The following is an 8136-nucleotide window of genomic DNA, read 5'->3' as shown; positions in this document are numbered from 1 at the left end:
CTTTGCGAGCAGTCTACTTGCATATTTTCAACCCCCGCCTGAATGGACAAACAAATTGTGTGCTACTTAATAGATCAGGTGGTTTTCAACAATGGAATCCAGAATCGCCAAAGTCATCCAAATATGTATTTAAACAAAGCTATGAATTCTCTTACTTACATTTAATTTAGCTATTTTCATGATTGTAAAGGGAATAGGACATCTTGTTATTTTTATTTTATCATGTGTATATTCACAATTTCGTTGATTAATAAAAAATAAGAATGGCATCTCTCCTCTGTATATGCGGTTGCAAAAAAAAAAAAAGAATAATAAAAGTCAATTCAAGATATAGAAAGGAGCAGTTTAATAGAGTAAGAATAAAAAGACTAAACAAGTTCGGTGATGAGGGCTTTTTTTGTAAGTTTATTTCCCTTCTTTTAGTTTCTTCCTTTGTGGGGCTGAGTTTGGTAGATTAGAGTTGGTAACGGATGAATATATATAACTAAAACAGAAAAAGCCTTATTGACTCCTCCCAAACTCCCTTTTGCCTCTTCCTCCTCCCCCACCCCCCTCTCTCTGAAAGACAAATACATACACTCAGAGATCTTCACACTATTTCTCGTTTCGTCAGTGAAATTTTTGGCCTTGCTTGGATTGTTGCCTTTTTTTTGGAAAAAAATATTACATTTTTCATGAATTACTTTTTCCACATTTTAAATCACTTTTTTTATCTCACACGCATAACAAATACATATACCTATATTCATATTATATTAAGAAGAGAACGTTAGATTTGTATATTTAGTTTTTTAACTTTCACTTTTTGAAATTATCACTACTGTAAACCCAATGACTCAAATGCTTATTTCTTTATTAACAACTATTGAGTCTATTTATCACTACAAGAAATTTGGTCTTTTGTGACAATATTATCAGTGATAAGCAAAAACTTGTCATAGTTGACCCATTCAGTGATGATTTTTGATGTCGTCACAGATGACCTCACATAGACCTATCATTAGTGACAACATAGGATTAGTCATCGCGATATCGGTTGCACGCAACCTGTTGGTGTGGCGGGAAATTACCTTTGTGATGACCTGGGAAAATGTTATCACTAAAGTGGTCCATATAGTGACAACTTCCAATATCATCACTGTTGCTCTACCAGTTGAGAGGTAGTGACAACAATTAGTCATCACTGTCTAAAGTATTTGTTCCTAGATCACTTTCATTAATTCTACTATGCCACCCTAACTTTTGGGATTTAGCCCCAAATATGATAAAAACAATTCCATTAATTCTATTGCGCTAGCTTAACTTTTGCAATTTAGCCCTATATGTATTACACCAATTTCTTTAATTCTACAATTACACCCTTACTTTTGCAAGTTAGCCCCATATGTAATTCATCAATTGCATTAAGTCAACTATGGCACTCTAACTTTTGCAATTTAGTCCCATATGTAATACATGAATTTTATTAATTCTACTATAACACCCTATGGTGTTGCAATTTAGCCTTTTTTTATTAGCAAAATACAGAAGATATCTTAATAAACTATGTATACATATTTTATAATTTTCCCAAACTTAGGTAATAATTTGTTATAAATGTAAAAAATATTCATACATTCCCTATTTATCCTGATGACAACATGGTTGAAATTAATAATTAGGATAATCTAAAAATAAAGTAGTCAACAGTAGAATTTAACAATAAACTGAATACGAAATTAAATCTAATCCTAACGTTTGCATGATAAAAAGGTTGTTATTAATTATAGTAGCCACATTTATCATTTATGAATTGATACTCATACCAAATAGATTTAGCGTTTCATACATCTATTTGCAAACTATTTTGATTGTTCAATCAACTAATCCGGTTGTCAGGTCTTGTTAGACTGTAAGTCATACATAATTGATGGCACCATAAAATGAGTACCAAAAAGATTTTGATTAAAAGAATGTTTATTTTTTTCAAATCATAAACATATTTCTAACAACATTTTTAGTTATTGAACTATTTTGTTGTATAATAAATTAGAAAAAGTCCTATATTGGTTAAAAATGCTTAAAAATTTTTGCCCAAACACACTAAATTGTCATATTCTATTTTTTTAATACAACCTGAGAACAAAAAAATAAAAATAAAACTCAAAATAATAGAAAAAGTTAGTTACATAAAGATGAGAAAAAGAAAAAAGAGAGAGATAGGAATAAGGACAAAGAAAGCGTGATTTTCTTGCATCTAAATTGGAAGAAAGCGTGTTATTTATATGTATGGAACTAAGGGCGGCAAACTAAAAAATTCCAGAGGCATGGCGGGCTGAAGGAATTTTAAGGAAATGACATGTTGGTTTGTTTGGATACCTCAATTATCCCAAATAATATTTGGATTGCATCATAGACACATTTTCCAACCCACCCTTTTATCTCACATACATCACATCACAAAAAGTGTTACAGTAATTATTCCAAATAATATTTTAAATAATACACTATCCAAACACTCGTTTGCTTCATTAGTACCCACTCTATGTCTGAAACACTTGGCCAAAATTTCAGACACCTCCCTTTCTCTTTGTCCTCCTCACTTCCCAGAAAATGAACTCCTCTATATCAACCGCACACTCCCAAATCCATCCATGAACTGAAGTTTGCCATTGTCATCAATTTGGGCAACTTTATCGAGCTCGCACCACCAACATCCCTAATACGGCTATTACACTGGCTTGGTGGCAAGAAATCAGAAATTAGGGCTTGAAAATTTGAGTGAAAGCTAGAGTTTAGAGCTTGAATCTAGGTAAAAAATTTTCTGCAAAAACTACCGTCCAAACAAGGGTACTGAGTACAAAAGTGTAGGTTCCAAAGGGCATGTATGGAATTTCATGATCGCTATTCTATTTCCTGAATCAATTGGGTTTCCTCTGCCTCGCACAAAAGCAGTGTTCCCTCCTGCGTGAAGCTTGTAGCTGTCCACACAGAGCCAAAGTTCCGGACAAGTGGAATTGGTAGACTTTAGCTTCTGTCCAGCAAGTATTGTAAAATTGGCTTGGATTTTTGCAGATTATGTTTCCTTGCTTTTACTTGCCCTCATTGCTTCTGGAATCTGGACTATTTGATTTTCAGGATTTTGTTGTCAATGTTATAATCTATTGTCAAAGCACAAAATTAGACATCTTTTTGAATTTCTGTTTAAATTCTTGTAATTTTTATGAACATTTACGATACAATTGCACACATTACAATATTGTTGGTGTACAGTCATCGTTGAAATTTGATAAAGAAACGATTTTGATAGCTCGAATATTTTATTTTGTGGCCTTTCCTATATTACGGTTGTCATTGTGGTAATTATTGTTATATTTTCGATGATGGAATTTTGCTAATTTGGCAACTTTTTGACGATTTTTTTTAATAAAGGGCCTTTCTTGGATAGTTAGCTATATAGACCATGTTTACAAGTCGAAAAAGCTTTTTTGATCAAATTGTGCTAGAAAATTAAAAAGATATCTAAAAGGTGTGAACTTGCTCAGGTTTATATTATTATTTGCTGTTATCAGTCATCTATGTAAGATATTTGTACGTGGTGATATTGTTTAGAATCTTAAGCTCATAGTGTTGGGTTAGTTAGTTGCTGAATTTTAGTTATCTTGGCTGATTTTTCCCGTTTGCCAGGAACCCTTTTGAGTGTTCGAAGATATTTCAAAGCATACTCAAGTTGTTTTAGTTCTACTACCTTATAAAGTCAATTGAAAAGTTATAAAGTTCTTCATGGTTAGGATGAGCTTATTATGTTATGGATTGAAGGCATAATTTGAGTTAATTTCAATATTTTGTGTCCGATTTTGCAATGCATGGTACATATTTTCGTTGCTATGGCTAGTTGCACCTTCCTGCTTCTTGTCAGATTTAGTTTTTAGGTTCAATCTTGTTAGTCTCCGATTTAAGCTTGAGCAAGTTTTGAATCCTTTTTGTTCTGTTCTTATAGATTTGTTGGATTTTCATGAATTGATTCTTTATTAGTGATTTTTGGCTAGAGTGCTGTGAATCTTGATTTGGGTTCTGGCAAAATTTGGTCAAATTCATTAGGTCTCTTTGGAAGTGCTATTTCTTATAGCTAAGAATAATAAACGAGCTAGTCCATTTTGGCTTTTTATGAAATTTGAAATCTGAGTCTTTTTTAAGGGGTGAACGCTTCAGTCTTGATTTGGTTTTTTGGTAAAAGCAACAAAGATTGTTGCTTTTTCATCCTTTTGTGGAGTTGGAGGTGATTTGAGTTTGTGGACTCGAGGAACTTGAGGTTGGTTTAATGTTCTTTTACTCGTATTCCACTGTAAGTACCAGGGATTCTTGCGCTCCCCCCCCCCCCCCCCCCCAAGTTTGAACTTGCATTGCTTCATCCAAAGGCTGGAATGCCTGAACTTGATATTTTTCACATAACATTTGCCTCTGCTCAGATTCAATAGTATATTTCCTCCAAGAAGCGGCCTTTTCCTTTTTGTCTTGGGGAATTCTTCATTTTTGACGGGTATGTCTTCCTTTTCAGTAACAATATTTTTATTGAATTGTTTAGATGCCCAATTACATCCTTGGATACCCTAGAAATCTCCCTTATGAGCAACAATTTCGATCTCTGAAGAGGCTAGTGGCCCAGAACTAACAACTTGATTAGTAAGAGGATCAACCAAAGCAACTTCTAAAGCAGTATATGCCCTTCTCCTTTTATTTATAGTCCAGTCAAAACTCAACTAGCCAATTGCTTGCTGAATTGTAGCTCTAAGCATCTTGTTTTTAAAAAATATCCATAATATTCAAAGATTTCGACAGCAAAAAGTTGACAGACAAGCAGATTAATATGTTCTGTACATTTTAAAATAGTCACAAATCCTTCCGTTCCAGTTTTTTACCTGGAAATAGATGTCAAAGGTGAGTTATATATTGGAATTCAGTTATTTTTACCACAAACTCGAGAACCAAAAGTAGTAGCTGAATCTATCCCACATCATGATCACCTAGGACTTAACATTGTTGATTTTACATGATGACATGAAATAAGGGGAATTAAAAAAAAAGGTTCACGAAAATTGAATATCACACTCAAAAGAAAAAAGTCCAGGAGATTACAATATAATAGTGGTACAAGACTACTATCATGTAAGACAATAGGATTAGTCAAAGGCAAAAGACAAAAGAAAGAAAATGCCCTCATTTATAAACATTTCACTGTCTATGATCATGTGTAAGCTAGATTAATTGTAACCGCAATTTCATCAAAAATAGGATTAGCACCTCTATGTCCTCTTACTTCCACTTACGCCCTATTTGCAAACTCAATAAGAAAGCATATACAAGAAACATGGTCAGGATGCATTGGAAATTCTGAAAAGTAAATATCACTTCAAATTGTAAAATAATTTGAAGTATCTGTGTACAAAAAACCAAACCAAGATACCCAAACTAATTAGCTAAGCTGTCTACTTTTTTGGTCGATGATTTTGTGTTTAAATTTTAGAAGCCTTGTATTAGTTTAGACAAAAATGCATAGATAATTGGTTGTGATACTAAAGATTTAAATGATATGTTCAATGACATAGGCACTGCACAATGGAAGGGGGGAATTGGTTCAATCGGAAAGAACATAGTGGAGAGAGGTTAAATGTGAATGAAAGTGAACTCGATACCTTCATTAGATTGTTGGAAGATGCAAAAAAAGAGCTCTATCCAGGCAACTAGTTTTACTCCAAGCTGATTAAGAACTTGCAGAGCAGCAACTTCAAACAAGAGGGCTATATGAGGATTTGATTGCCCAAATGAAAGAGTTACGCAAATGAAAAACTCCTATACAGGTGAAGACACAAGTTCTCCCCGTCTCCATTCTCTATTGCAACTACTGTTTCATTAAAAAATTCTTAGTTTTCTGGAAATCTGATTGTGATACATTAAGAGTGCTGCTGATATCACAATGCAATGCCTTGGGAATCATTTCAAATGATAAATGGATGGTTCTAAACTTGTTGGTTCTCAGTTGCTTATAATCTAAAGTTGATGTCAGCTTCTTGTTCTTAGGATACTTTAGGCAATTTATGCTGTTAGTTGCTTATATTTCGAATTTGCTGGCTATGCAAATATGTCTAACAAATAAGCTGTTTGGAAATAATTAATGATCTCTTTATTTTAGCTGAAACTTTATTTTGACCGATTCTTTTACTTCTTATCAAGTTGACAGTAGTTGGAGTCTTGTTTTGTATGACTATTCATTCAAATTCAGTAATGTAAGGTTGTAAAAGCATATTTTCTGACTACAGTCTATTCTAATGCATATAATGCTTTATTTTCAATGCAGTCCAGCTTGATATTGATCATGACGAGGCTGTTGGATATGATGATAAAGATGGTTGAAGTCTGACGTTAGTGCTGCAGTCTATGCTTTAGTTTAGAAATCTAGTACTCTGTTTTTTGAGAAGGATATGTATTGACTATTAGTGCTTGAACTGATTATGTGGGTTTTGGGATCCAATATTTTTGGTTGACTTCTGTTTTGATGAATTTATAGAATTTTATGGCCATATATGTGAATTTGTGGCTTCATTTTGGGTTAATTTTGCCTTTTGTCAAATTGAATGTTTTGCTATAATTTGTTGGAAATGCTATGGCAATGATATATTCGTAATGATCAATTTCAGCTCTTCAAAACAAAGCACAGTGACAACCTTTAGTGACGACTATTCTTGTCACTGAATAATAGAATTGATAGTGACAAGTTCAAGTTGTTATTATAAATTTCAAATTTGTGATGACTTTTGTTACATCTATGACAAAAATATAGGTGAAATAATGACAAGAAAAGTCGTCACAGAATGATATTCATTAGTGAAGACTTTTTCCTCGTCATTAAATAACAAGAATCTATGACGACTTTCAAAAGGTTGTTACATGGATCTATTTGTGATATAGAATCTGTGATAACTACGTGACAACAGAAAAATTCGTCACTATATTCATATAATGACGACTTTTCGGCTTTCCATGACCACTTTTGTTGTCATAAAAGACCGATTTTCTTGTAATGTATGTAAAACGTTCTTGTAAGAATTAAAGAGGTTTGGAAATTGAACTCCTTACGGAAATAAAATTCTTTCAGTGGAAGAATTACTACGTGAACTCATATAAAGGAAATATACGTGAGAGCAAGAAAACTAAACAAATTTACGATCCGTTGAATAAGGAAAGAAACAAATATTTCGTAATCAGTAATCGATTCATAACTTTAAGAATTTGGAATGATAGAAATAGTCTAATTTTAAAAATAAAAAAAAAAGATTATACCGAACTAAAATTAATTAATGATAGGTGTATTTTGGACAAGTTTGTGATGGCATGCTCATCTATTTCTGAAAGCAAGACTGGAACCAAAACTCCTTGAACCGCTGGTACAGATTTTTAATGCTTTTTTATATTTACAAAAATAAATATACTTTTAAACATTATTTGGGCTAGGAAAAAATGTTAATACCTACCTTGATTATGTCTTATGGTTCTTCTAATGGGTGCCTACTGGGTACTCATTAACATCCATAAAATTTACATATCCTACTATGTATATACATATACTATCAATTATTACTCTCCATTGCATTTATATACTTTTCCTATTTAAGTTTACCTACCATCTTTTGTATTTGCATATTTTCTCTAATTAATCTTACATTTCAAAAAACATAACATTTAAAATATATTTTAATGAGTGCCGAAATGGGCACCCATTAGACACACCTTATTTCTTATTAGAATACAATGATAAGAGCAATAAAGAAGGGATCTAGCCTAACTATTATTTACAAAATCGGCATAGGAATAGTTTTTCTTACCTTCTATCTTCTATTTTATTCGAATCATTATAAGTTCTTTGGTTTTGATTTTTAAGAACTATATATTCTTTGTTTTTATGATTTTAAATACTAAATGTGAAAGAAAAGGATCCTGGAGTTTTATTTCCTTATAATGCATTTTTTTTCAGTATCTCCTTTATGTCAATTTTACTTCAAGGAAATAACTCTAGATCAATTTTACTACATTATTTCCTTTAAGTCAAAAGCCTTTTTATTCTTTTTGAGGCCATGTAGTAGTATGATTAGTGTTACATTA

General features: G+C 32.3%; 1 long non-coding RNA gene across 2 annotated transcripts; it reads left to right on the top strand.

The window, feature by feature from the left end:
- The first annotated feature begins 2501 nt into the window (after nucleotides 1-2501).
- On the top strand, nucleotides 2502-6590 carry LOC140009614 (uncharacterized). 2 transcript variants are annotated; one of them, XR_011817098.1, is made up of 4 exons: nucleotides 2502-4291; nucleotides 4449-4519; nucleotides 5586-5837; nucleotides 6335-6590. It is a non-coding gene; the product is annotated as an uncharacterized lncRNA (long non-coding RNA). The 2 variants fall into 2 exon arrangements; XR_011817097.1 differs by having other exon boundaries at nucleotides 2502-4324.
- Nucleotides 6591-8136: the final 1546 nt, after the last annotated feature.

This window comes from Coffea arabica, chromosome 6e (genome assembly GCF_036785885.1).
Source record: "Coffea arabica cultivar ET-39 chromosome 6e, Coffea Arabica ET-39 HiFi, whole genome shotgun sequence".
In the NCBI taxonomy this organism is placed as follows: Eukaryota; Viridiplantae; Streptophyta; class Magnoliopsida; order Gentianales; family Rubiaceae; genus Coffea; species Coffea arabica.
This window is presented reverse-complemented; position numbering and strand designations above follow the sequence as displayed.